General features: G+C 47.2%; 1 protein-coding gene across 1 annotated transcript in view; it reads right to left on the reverse strand.

The window, feature by feature from the left end:
• The window catches only part of LOC126419637 (class E basic helix-loop-helix protein 22-like), a 1,550,160-nt gene that overhangs the window by 975,206 nt on the left and 561,766 nt on the right, over positions 1–13,188 (reverse strand). The gene's annotated exons all lie outside the window — the stretch shown is intronic.

Genomic DNA, 13,188 nt, shown 5'->3' on the forward strand with positions numbered 1-13,188 from the left:
AAGCCATCCGGATGATACGTCGATCTTCTCTGGGGGGTGGTCTGGCTTGTACGACCGGACCCGTCTAGTCGTGTTCTACGGTCTTCCTTGAACCATTATGCACACATTCGTTGCACTGCCAAAACTCTTCGTCCACACGAGCGACGGTTTCCCGGATGGATGCATCACAGTTCTCATTCCAATAATGTGTTCTGCTTCAAATTCACTGATTTGACGGTACGGTTCGCGCATACGTCTGCGAAGCATCCTTAAAGTCTGCTCGAGTCACACGGATCCATAACCTCCGGTTTATAGCGACAGCGAGTGCCACAGACACATCTGACCGGTACATGGCGTTGCGCTGTGGTATCCGTAGTGACACTGAACCCGTGGTTGCAAGTCCCGTCAATATGAACGTCCTACCTCTAGTCCTTCAAGGTGTTCATGTTTTTTCTGAACATGGTGTGTTATTTGACAGTCAGTTAATACCATTGAGTAACTTGTCAAAGATTTTCCATTTCTGAACCAAAAAGTTAATGGATCAAATTAGAACAGCAAATGATGTTACCTAGAACAGTGTTGCGAGCGTCTTGTTTACCCACCCCCCGCCGTCGTGAGGAGTGAACCGGTCTGAGGCTTCGGCTGATCCGTCAGCGGCGGCGGGTCTGCGGTCCACACAGCGCGGGCAGTCGTGATGAAGTCAGCTGCTGCGCTTGTTTGGGTCGCTGATTTTAACGGGAACGTCGATACTGCGAGTCGCATCAGCGGGTTATTAATGGGCTGACCTGCACGTCAACATGGCCGCGCTGCGCCCATTTCGATAATGGAACGCTGCTTGCTAGTTTACTGTGTAGTCCCTGTCAGATGTATCTGTGCACATTTGCCGGCTATTTTAATACTATATGCTGATCCACGTGGGAAGATACCTGGGGACAAATAAATAACGTTGTTGTGGTCTACACTCAGAAGACTGGTATGGTGCGGTCCTCCTAATAAATGATAGGAAAATATACACCCACCCACACACACACACACACACACACACACACACACACACACACACACACACACACTCACTACACGTATTCGGAAATTCCTGTTACAAACTTCTAGGACTTGTAGAGAACAGTGAGTACATCGTATTTTGAAGAGGAACGCAAGTCCGAAACTGCACCATTTCCGTTCTACGACTGTGTCAGTTCAGATGTTTAACTCGTCCACTTCTATTTGAGGAATTGAATTAGGTGTGAAGCAGTACAATTACTTGGTAACAATTTGAAAAGAAACATAATGAAACATCCATTGATCATTTAATCATATTTTTTTCGCATTAACACTTAAACATTACGTTCTATATGTACAGTATGCTGGGCTCTTTTTAGTTTTGGAATAATGTAAACATGTAATATTTAAGTATTAATACAAATAAATGTGCTTAAGTGGTAAGTGGATATTTTGTTACGTTTTCTTTATATTTGTTACCTAATACCAAAGGTGGAAAATACCGCTTCAGTTGTAAAGTTGTTTTATTATCACACGACCGGTTTCGGGCTGTTATAAGTCCATCTTCAGGTGTCGTAACTTGGTGCTGTGACCCTCGAGCGCCGCGGCAGCCGTGTGCGAGGCGCGGCGTTCTGCCTACGAGGGCAGAACAGGTAGCATGCCGCGCCTGGTACACGGCTACCGCGGCGCTCGAGGGTCACAGCACCAAGTTACGACACCTGAAGATGGACTTATAACAGCCCGAAACCGGTCGTGTGATAATAAAACAACTTTACAACTGAAGCGGTATTTTCAGTCACTGCCATAATGCTCAGTTGCGGATGTTCCTCCAGAAGGATACTTTGTTACCTAATAATTGTACTGCGTCATGCCTAATTCAGTTCCTCAAGCAGTAGAGGATGTGTTGAACACCTGAATTGAAACCCGTCGTAGACCGAAAAATTATATTGATATTTGAAGGACAGCAAGAATCCGTTGGGGCTGAATGCTGTGTATTCAATGATAAATTAGAGATCTGTTTCGAAAAAGTAACGAAAATTGGCATACAAGAGAACGTTCACAAGACAAAGCACTCCATTACGGTGAACTGCATTTCATCGTGCATTAAACAGGAGTTCGAACTCTGAAAATACTTAGGATCCCAGAACCCTACACGTCGAGCAAGTATACACCACGAGTTAGCACGGAAAAAACAATGAGGAAGGAGGAAGGTGACCTTTGTTCGAGTAGAGGGCGCTAATGACCGTCACCAGCACACAGTGGATATCCACGCATTTCGCTCGAGCATCAGCGTTTGTACCGTTATACAGACTATCTACTGACAGCGCACAACTATGTACAAAGAGTTTATGATTCTATTCTGGACGTGCGCCTACTTTAAGGACAATGTAGTCCACGTGCACTCTATAATTATTCAAACGCCGAAATCAGTGATTAGTGTAGAATAAAATACAAGTAATCATTCTACCCAAATAGCTGCTGCAGAAATGGAGTAGTTTTCCTTGGAATTTATTGAGGCTGTCGTACCCAATTCTACGAAGTGAATCCCGTTCATGTTTTAATGATGCGACATTTCTTCATGTACACTGCGGAAAAAAAATGCAACACCTCCAGGGGCAAGGACGTTTCATTGACAAGTGAGGTGACAGGCAGTTCATCAGTGCAGTAGTAGTAATGATAAATTCACACCAAATGAAAAACACAGTAAAGGGTAGCCAAACGTTAGTATGAATACACAGGCTACTTGCCTCTGTCGGCAATGCAAACGTATGACCCTCACAAATGATCACAAATGTGCCGCATGGCATCTTATTATAGGTAGTCCCGAGTATCTTGCGCCTTTTGTTGCAATTCGACAACGTTTCTTGCAGGCTCTGGAGGACGAGTGCGTTCCACTTCGTCATACCCCATACGTTTTCAAATGGCAAGACATCTGGCGATCTTGCTGGCCACGAATAGATTGTTGGGACACAGCACCCGTAAGTGGACGTGCGTTGTCTTGCTGAAAACGCACATCATCTTTGTGTGACAGTAGTGACAGTAGTACCAAGATAGCAGCCTGCGCAATGTACCGGGCCCCGGTTACTTCATCCTGCAGAAAAACCAAATGTGACCACCAGTTGCACCTGATGGCCTCTGCGCCATCAAGTCTGAGACGAGACCTGTGCGTCGTGACCAGACGCTGTAGGGAACAGGCAGCACACCTGCATTGCGCCACACACGCGTTCGTCCACAATTCGCATGCAGACAGTACCCACTCTCTTCACTTGAAGGCAACACTGCACCCTGCAGTCGACTTTTTCACAACACCAGAGTAGCCATCCTTTGTGGTGCCGTGGTCGTTATCTTAATTGTGCTGCAAACAATGGTTCATGATGACGTGGCAGGTGATACATATGCCCGGGCTTCCTCCTCGGATGATGTGCGGGTGGCCACCACTGTTCCCACAATGCGTCTGCATACGCCGACGTCTAGAACCTCGTCTAGACGTGTGGGTTATGTTCCACAGAGCACTGCTGAAAGCAGCAACACGCCGCCGACGCAATGTACCCAACGTGTGCAACAATCCGCCGACATGTCCCTGCAGCTCACCACAGGCTGAACATGCGACCCCGTTTACATGGCTGAAGCTGTTCAGCAGGAGCATGTATTTGCGGTGGGCTTTAATTGTACCTTAGAATGAATGTCGCGCACGCTCTCCACCTGTAAACTCAACACGTTTTCTGCCTGCAGGGTCAAAACAGACTGTGCACGGATAGGCCTCCAGAGCGCCAACTGATCGCCCATGACCTTGACAAGTCAGTCATGAACACTGTAATCCCTGAGCATGTTCACATTACGCCCTCCTACCGTTGAACACAGTCCTTGAGAGTGTTACATTTTCCGGAAATGCATTTTAGAGCTATTCGGAACACAACACACAAAAAATAAATTTGTTGCGTGTGACAACGGGGGCCATAATATGACGTTGGTTTTTTGTTGCTACGTGGGGTTGTGTGGGAGATATGGTCAACTTTGTTTTTTAAATGGGATGCTATAGTTTGGTACTTATTTTCTCATAGCGGCTATGGAGACGATCCAATGATGCGTAACAGTAAGATGTTTGAATGTCAACGAAGGTGACATGAACGTCCATTTACAGAAGGTGTTCGAGGTGATGACCATTGGTATCAATGCAGTGCCGCAATCTTCTTATCATGGATTGAGTGGTATTCCTCATCACTTCAGCAATTATAGAAGTGCATGGTCTGACAATTCTCTCTCGCATATCATCAGCTGTAGTTGGAAAGTCTTTATAAACAATTAATGCGGATGAGTAGGGTACGGCATTAGTCGTGTCCTACATGATACAATCACATCTTTTAAATATTTGGGTGTAGCACTGGAAAGCGATATGAAATGGAATGACCATGTGAGGATTGTGGTAGGGAAAGCGATAGTCAACTTTGGTTTACTGAGAGAATGTTGGGAAAGTGAAGCAAACCACATGTAGGACGCTAGTGCGACCTGTTCTTGAGTAGTGCTCGCGTATTTCGGATGCGTCCCAGGTCGGATTAAAGGAAGACATTGAAGTAATCCACAGGCGGCCTGCTACATTTCTTACCGTAGGTTCGAACAACATGCAAATATTACGGACATGCTTCGGGAACAAAAATGGGAATTCCTGGACGAAAGGCGACTCTTTTCGAGGAACAATATTGAAAAAAATTGGGAAACGGGCGTTTAAAGCTAACAGAAGGACAAGTCTATTGCCTCCAACGTACATTTCACGTAATGGCCACAAACATAAGATACGAGAAATTGGGACTCATACGGAGACGTATAGAGAACTGTTTTCCCTCGTTCTATTTGCGAGTGGAACTGGAAAGGAAATAATCAGTAATGGTACAGGGTACCCTCCGCAGCGCACCGTAGATGGCTTGAAGAGTGTGTATTTAGATGTAGAATGGCTCATTATCTTATTGTCAACTGTCTTTTGTCCATGACATCGAATGGTTCAAATGGCTCTAAGCACTATAGGACATAACATCTGAGGTCATCAGCCCCTAGACTTAGAACTACTCACACCTAACTAACCTAACGACATCACACACATCCATGCCCGAGGCAGGATTCAAACCTGCGATCGTAGCAGCAGCGCGGTTCCGGACTGAAGTGCCTAGAACCGCTCGGCCACAGCGCCCGGCTGAAGTGGGTGCATATTAAGGTAAAAATGATTGTGTGTGTGTGTGTGTGTGTGTGTGTGTGTGTGTGTGTGTGTGTGTAGGTGTGTGTGTGCGTGTGCTTGAATATTTAATATTTAGGTTTTATGGTTCATCGTTAAGTTTTATGGTTCACCCAGACTTTGTATCATCAGAACCCAAGTTGCATGTGTCACTGAGATTACATAGTATGTTTTAGAACGCAGTCGGTTGCAAGCGTATGGTTGGGAGTAATAAAACATAGCACCTCTTTTGTCGTGTGTGTGTATGAGCTTGAAAACTGTCAGACAGGAAAAATATAAGGCAAAAACGAAATAGGGACAGCGTTCGTGGAAAGATTATTTGTTTCAGCCCAGTACCGCAACTGAAAGCATGGAAACGCCTTTCAAAGGATTAATTATCATCATTAGGTACCTGTGTAAAATAAAGAAAAGCGGTAGGTGGTTACTTATTGGCTACATCAGCGGCAGTTTCTATATTTTTCACTAGATCTGAAGACGATCATTATTGATCGCAAACAATAATCACACATCACTGTTGCGATCAAAGCCTACATCCTTGTCATCATCCACGTTGGCTGAGACACGTTTCAGAACTAATAGTGACGTCATCTCACAGGTTTCCTCAGCGTGGCTGATTAACGGGTTGCCTCGGAGCGTTCAGACGAGTTGTTGATTAAATCAACAGTTTTGGTGAACGGGCACTTTTACTGACTACACTACTGGCCCTTAAAATTGCTACACCAAGAAGAAATGCAGATGATAAAAGGGTATTCATTGGACAAATATATTATACTAGAACTGACACGTGATTACATTTTCACGCAATTTGGATGCATTGATCCTGAGAAATCAGTACCCAGAACAACCACCTCTGGCCGTAATAACGGCCTTGATACGCCTGGGCACTGAGTCAAACAGAGCTTGGATGGCGTGTACAGGTACAGCTGCTCATGCAACTTCAACACGATACCACAGTTCATCAAGAGTTGTGACTGGAGTATTGTGACTAGCCAGTTGCTCGGCCACCATTGACCAGACCTTTTCAATTGGTGAGAGATCTGGAGAATGTGCTGGCCAGGGCAGCAGTCGAACATTTTCTGTATCCAGAAAGGCCCGTACAGGACCTGCTACATGCAGTCGTGCATTATGCTGCTCAAATGTAGGGTTTCGCAGGGATCGAATAAAGGGTAGAGCCACGGGTCGTAACACATCTGAAATGTAACGTCCACTGTTCAAAGTGCCGTCAATGCGAACAAGAGGTGACCGAGACGTGTAACCAATGGCACCCCATACCATCACGCCGTGTGATACGCCAGTGTGGCGATGACGAATACACGCTTCCAATTTGCGTTCACCGCGATGTCGCCAAACACGGATGTGACCATCATGATGCTGTAAACAGAACCTGGATTCATCCGAAAAAATGACGTTTTGCCATTCGTGCAGCCAGGTTCGTCGTTGAGCACACGATCGCAGGCGCTCCTGCCTGTGATGCAGCGTCAAGGGTAACCGCAGTCATTGTCTCGGAGCTGATAGTCCATGCTGCTGCAAACGTCGTCGAACTGTTCGTGCCGATGGTTGTTGTCCTGGAAAAGTCGTCATCTGTTGACTCAGGGATCGAGACGCGGCTGCACGATACGTTACAGCCATGCGGATAAGATGCCTGTCATCTCGACTGCTAGTGATACGAGGCAGTTGGGATCCAGCACGGCGTTCCGTATTACCCTCCTGAACCCTCCGATTCCATATTCTGCTAACAGTCATTGGATCTCGACCAACGCGACCAGCAATGACGCGATACGATAAACCGCAATCGCGATAGGCTACAATCGACCTTTATCAAAGTCGGAAACGTGATGGTACGCATTTCTCCTCCTTACACGAGGCATCACAACAACATTTCACCAGGCAACGCCGGTCAACTGCTGTTTGTGTGTGAGAAATCGGTTGGAAACTTTCCTTATGTCAGCACGTTGTAGGTGTCGCCACCGGCGCCAACCTTGTGTGAATGCTCTGAAAAGCTAATCATTTGCATATCACAGCATCTTCTTCCTGTCGGTTAGATTTCGCGTCTGTAGCACGTCATCTTCATGGTGCAATTAAAATGGCCAGTAGTGTACATAGTGACTCTCATGTCGTGGTGGTTTAGGTGCCGCGGAAGACATGCGGGGTCTGGGAGTGGACTGCAGCCAGACGGGGTGGGAGGAGTTGCAGAAGAGGCCAGGAGCGGCCCAGCCAAGGCGGGTATCAGCTGGCGCCAGCCGGTCGATAGCGGGCGGGACGCCTCCGCTGCTGCTCTCTGTACTGGCGCCGCCACCACCTGCTTCTCCTTCTCCTGCTCGCCCACTTCTGTGTCGCACACACGGAAAACGCATGCCTATGAAGCAGAACAAAGAGGCTGAGAGGTTTGTTAAAGTTTCGAGAACATACCTTCACCGACGAGTCAAGCAGTGTATTGCTCCCTCCTACGTATATCTCGCGAAGAGACCATGAGGATAAAATCAGAGAGATTAGAGCCCACACAGAAGCATACCGACAATCCTTCTTTCCACGAACAATACGAGACTGGAATAGAAGGGAGAACCGATAGAGGTACTCAGGGTACCCTCCGTCACACACCGTCAGGTGGCTTGCGGAGTATGGATGTAGATGTAGATGTAGAGGCTGCAGTTTCTCAGTCAGCACCCACCGTTTCTAGTAAATATTGCTTCTTTGTCTTCTGAATTGCCAGCTTTAGGCTGGGGCAGCCAGTTCCGGATTTACTATTTCGTCCTCGGTCTTGCCACATGCCTTCTCGATAATTTTGTTTGCACGTGGTCCGTAGCCTCGATGTAATTTTCAAACGAAAACATGTCCGTTATCAGCTGTACAATTTTCGGTTTATTTGCTACTGGCCAATTTCAACTTTTTAGTCATTATGGAGCTACCCGTAAACATACCAAACGAAGAAGATAACGCGTAAAATATATATAAAAAATCTCTATAACAACACACTAAATGGCAGAATTATCAATCTGAAAAAGGATACCGGTTAGCTCTTACATTCGGATACCTCTAAGCACTGAAACGTGAAGTGTATTCGCAGTTGCGAATATGAACAACCATCAGCAATATAACAGAATGACGTCAATGAAAATTTGCGCCGGACCAGGGATTAACGCGTGAGGTCGCCTTACCATAAGGCTACCCGAGCGCACTCCACAGCCAGACTTAAACTTCGCTATGTAGTCAATCATATGTCTATCAAACTGCTCTCGTATATTCATTATGTACATTCCCATACATTCTATCGTATCTATGCGTTACTGTGATCTGTATCGAGTAGGAAAAGAGCGTTTGTAATAATGCGTGAGAATCACGTACAATGTAACTTAAGTAGGCATTTAATATCCGTCCCCCAAGAAACCACATCAACTAAACCACGAACATCAACTCATTCTCTCGATATACACTGAGTAACAAAAGTTGTGGAACAGCGATATGCATTTATACAGATGGCGGTAGTACCGTGTACAAGGTACAAATGGGCAATGCATTGGCGGAGTTGTGATTCGTGTGAGAAAGTTTCCGGCGTGATTATGGCCGATGGCCGCACGACGGGATTAACAGATGTTGAACATGGAATGGTAGTCGGAGCTTTACATATGGGATATTCTACTTGGGAAATCGTTAGGGAACTCAATATTCTGAGATTCACAGTGTCAGGAGAGTGCCGAAAATACCAAATTTCAGGCGTCACCTCTCACCACAGACAACGCAGTGACTGACGGCCTTCACTTAACGACCGAGAGAAGAGTTGTAAGTGCTGACAGACAAGCAACGCCGCGTGCAATAGCCGCAGAAATCCATGTGACGTGTGACATACGACGAACGTATTCGTTAGGAGAGTGCGGCGAAATTCGGCGTTAACGGTCTGTGGCGGCAGACGACCGACGCGAGTGCCTTCACTAAGCACGACGTCGCCTGCAGCGCCTCTGCTGGACTCGTGACCAAACCGGTCGGACCATAGAGGACTGGAGAACCGTGGCCTGCTCAAGTGAGTCCCAGTTTCATTTGGTAAGTGCTGATGGTGCGTTTAGAGTGTGGCATAGACCCCACGAAACCGTAGACCCAGACTGTCAGCAAGGCACTGTGCAAGCTAGTGGTGGCTCCACAATGGTGTGGGCTGTGTTTACATGGAACGTACTGAGTCAAAAATGGTTCAAATGGCTATGGGACTTAACATCTGAGGTAATCAGTCCCCTAGAACTTAGAACTACTTAAACCTAACTAACGTAAGGACATCACACACATCCATGCCCGAGGCAGGATTCGAACCTGCGACCGTAGCAGTCGCGCGGTTCCGGACTGAAGCACCTAGAACCGCTCGGCCGCGTACTGAGTCCTCTGGTCAAACTGAATCTATCACTGACTGGAAATAGTTATTTGCAGCCATTCATGTTCCCAAACAACAATAGAAACTTTGTGCATGACAGTGCACTATTTCACGGGGCCACATTTATTCGCGATTGTTTTGAAGAACGTTCTGGTCAGTTCGAGCGAATAATTTGGCCACCTAGATGATAAAGAACGAATTAATGTAAACACATCCTTTTATGACATTTATGAACACCTTAAAGTGCTCTTTACATTACTCTCAGATATGCGACTGGTTTCGGCCAAAGACCATTATCAAGTAGAAAATAAGCTATTTTACAACCAACAAGTGCTTTTTGAGAAGGTGGTGTGTTTTAAGTGCTATATAGATGACACGATTATTTTCAGAAGGACAAAAGAGAAGACACTACATCAGAAACTTAGTGAACTCTTAATGGGCAATAGTTGAAACATCCTCAAACTTTCGAAAGAACTGCGATTTAGAGCACTAGTCTTAGGTCAGAGAATACTTTGTGCGTGAGAACGAAACCGTTAATCAGGATAATAAACACAGATTTCATAATGATTTTCCACTAAGATAATAATTTTTCTTGTACTAATGTGACGTGTGTGAAGCATGAAATTTATGTCAAGGTCTATATCTTAAAGTATTTGTAGACTAATATTTTTCCTTACTGTTCTACACGATTTTACTGTGACACTGAATCACGCAGACATAGCTTGATTACAGATTTAGCGTTGCAGACTGCTCAACAAAACTTAAGGGCGAAAGGGCAAGATAGATAAAGGAACATAATACACACATCAATAAAAGTTTTCCATCACCCAGGTTCCCAGAACTCCTGAAGATAGACGTTGACTGTCGATATTGTACCACAGACACAGTCCCTTTGACTGTTCAGAGACGTCACTAAACCCGCCCAGAGATGTAAACTACCAAACGCGTGCAGCGCCTATTAGACGGAGGGGGATCCGACAGCCGAACAGTTCCCGTCATTCCACCAGGAAGGAGGTACACGGCACGTGTTGTCTGTAGTTCAACCATGCCTAGACGGTGAATACCGCGGTTCGATCGCGTCCGCATTGCTACTTTGTGCCAGAAAGGGCTCTCAACAAGGGAAGTGTCCAGGCGTCTCGGAGTGAACCAAGGCGATGTTGTTCGGACACGGAGGAGATACAGAGAGACAGGAACTGTCGATGACATGCCTCGCTCAGGCCGCCTAGGGGCCACTACTACAGTGGATGACCGCTACCTACGGATTATGGCTCGCAGGAACCCTGACAGCAACGCCACCATGTTGAATAATGCTTTTAGTGCAGCCACAAGACGTCGTGTTACGACTCAAACTGTGCGCAATAGGCTGCATGATGCGTAACTTCACTCCCGACGTCCATGGTGAGGTGCAGAAGGGCGCAACAACATGCCCAATGGACCGCTTAGGACTGGCATCATGTTCTCTTCACCGATGAGTGTCGCATGTGCCATCAACCAGACAATCGTCTGAGACGTGTTTGGAGGCAACCCGGTCAGGCTGAACGCCTTAGACACACTGTCCAGAGAGTGCAGCAAGGTGGAGGTTCCCTGCTGTTTTGGGTTGGCATTATGTGGGGCCGACGTACGCCGCTGGTGGTCATGGAAGGCGCCGTAACGTATGTGAATGCCATCCTCCGACCGATAGTGCAGCCATATCGTCAGCACATTAGCGAGTCAGTCTGCTTCATGGACGACAATTCGTGCTCCATCGTGCAAATCTTGTGAATGACTTCCTTCAGGATAACAACATCGCTCGGCTTGAGTGGCCAGCATGTTCTCCAGATATGAACCCTATCGAACATACCTGGGATAGTTTGAAAAGGGTTGTTTTTGGACGACGTGACCCACCAACCACTCTAAGGGATCAACGCCGAAAGGCCGTTGAGGAGTGGGACAATCTGGACCAACAGTGCCTTGATGAAGTAGAGCACAGTATGCCACGACGAATACAGGCATGCATCAGTACAAGTGGATGTGCTACTGGGTATTAGGGGTACCTGTGTGCGAAGCAATCTGGACCACCATCTCTGAAGGTCTCGCTGTATGGTGATACAACATGTAATGTGTGCTTTCCATAGCAATAAAACGGGCGGAAATGATGTTTATGTTGAACCCTATTTCAATTTTCTGTGCAGGTTCCGGTACTCTCGGATCCGAAGTGATGCAGAACTTTTTTGATGTGTGTGTATATGGCGAGCTGCTTTAGTAAAAGGAGAAGTATAACATTATTAGCCGCAGCCTCCTCAATCTCTCACACTGTAGCTTCGCCAGAGGCAGTCTGATGGCGAGAGGCGTTCATTGTTGGCCTGTCAGTGCTACCGCACACCAACAAGATTGTGCACTCAACTTCCGCGCTGCGTTATGGCTTTACACGCCTGCAGGCTTGAGTCAGAGGGAAGGAGTCGACGAGAAGGAAGGGACCGCAATGCCGTCGTCCTGCGATTCGTCATACTGTCGGAACTACTATGGGAAGCTAGGCAGTCGGTAGCGTCCTGACGTAACTGCGGCGCCTAGATTTCTGTTGTATGCACCACTCAAAATTGGACACGAACTCGTTCCGTTTCTGGTCTCTGTTGTGCAGTGACTCAACATCGAAGCGAAAACACTTCACTAGTCGCCGCGAACACCGCAGAGTCCGGCACTATATGCATGGAATTTGGACACAATGCTTGGATCTGGAAGGAGAAGCCCACTGGGAACGAACAACTGAAGACGAGCAGCATTTGACAGAAACGTTTCATGCTGGGACAGAGGCCTTGGGGGGGTGCGCTTGTTTTCCGCTTCATTTGGCTGACCCGGCGGCTGGCGGCTGGCTCGGCGCCATACTGTCGCGTCGTTAGGGGCAGAGAGGGAGGGAGAGAGAGAGAGAGAGAGAGAGAGATGGGTGAACACTTGTTGCCGGAGAAGTGATGGCAGCGTCTTCGAGGAGGCACCTGCCCCCTGCCACCTGGGTCAGTAGTAGGGAGTCACGGACAGTTCGTTCAGCAAAGTGGGCCTCCACAAACACAGGACTCACCAGCGGTACCTTGACACTGTCTTACAGGCGACCTGGACGGCGAGGCAGGCGTTACGTTCCTCTCCCTACACCTACTGCAGTCCTCGTCAGTAGCCGAGCAGGCAGCATGTCTGACTACCGTGAGAAGGGGCTGGGTTCAATTCCCCGTAATGCCAGAGATTTTCGTTAGGGAGAGGGCTGGACGGGGTGCCCACTGGCTCATGATGGCAGGCATGACAGTGCTGAGATGGCCCCAATCTCCACCACACCGGCATCCAAATGACGCCACTGGCGGGAGAGGACACGAAGGTAGGTCGGCGTAGCATCTACATTCTTACTACATATACGTACAGAAACCGCAAGCAACTGTAGTGTGCACATCATAGGTTACTTCAAACAACATTATCGATTTTCGTTCCTACTTCATTGAGCGTCGAAGGAATGACTGTATACCTCTTCTCTTATTCTCTTGATCAGATGGTGGAAGCAAAATAGTAACACAGTCTCCATCGAATACTCGTTCTCCAAATCGACCAAGCAGAGCATCTTTACAACTATGTCGCTTTTCTTCAAGAATTCCCATCCACTTGTGCTCAA

The sequence above is a fragment of the Schistocerca serialis genome, chromosome 1 (genome assembly GCF_023864345.2).
Source record: "Schistocerca serialis cubense isolate TAMUIC-IGC-003099 chromosome 1, iqSchSeri2.2, whole genome shotgun sequence".
NCBI lineage: Eukaryota > Metazoa > Arthropoda > Insecta > Orthoptera > Acrididae > Schistocerca > Schistocerca serialis.